The following is a 639-nucleotide window of genomic DNA, read 5'->3' on the forward strand; positions in this document are numbered from 1 at the left end:
AATTTGGTATTTCAGATATAAGGGCTACTTGTTACTTCCAACACTTCCCTTGCCTTTTGCCTAAAAGAAAGTGTAAGCTACAAACACTTTTCTGAGAGCCTTATATATTATGCATGCATGTAGTCCTGTAGATGTGTCAAAAAGTTGTGGTAAAGAGCCTTGTATATTTGCATCTTGATTAAAATTTAAAAAAAAAAATCTTACAGACAAATATAAGTTGTACATAAACTGCGGAGGAGGTGAAACAAAAGTTGATAACGAAAAGACATACGAAGCTAACATAGAGGGCCAACGATCTTCTACGTTTGTCTATGGCTCTGACAAGCACTGGGCGTTTAGCAGCACCGGACACTTCATAAATGAACTTACAGAAGTGGATGACTACACCGTGTCTAACACCTCTACACTATCAGCCAATGCTTCGTCTCCACGTTTTGTTCTTTACAAGACGGCTCGGATTTCTCCTCTCTTGTTGACTTACTACGGACTCTGTCTGGGAAATGGGCAGTACACTGTGAGTCTCCACTTCGCAGAGATAATATTTACCAGCGACAGTACATTCTACAGTCTTGGCAGACGAGTGTTTGATATATATGTTCAGGTACGTCTCTGTGGAATCCAACAAATGTAAATCATAAC

Source organism: Camelina sativa, unplaced genomic scaffold (assembly GCF_000633955.1).
Source record: "Camelina sativa cultivar DH55 unplaced genomic scaffold, Cs unpScaffold02300, whole genome shotgun sequence".
In the NCBI taxonomy this organism is placed as follows: domain Eukaryota; kingdom Viridiplantae; phylum Streptophyta; class Magnoliopsida; order Brassicales; family Brassicaceae; genus Camelina; species Camelina sativa.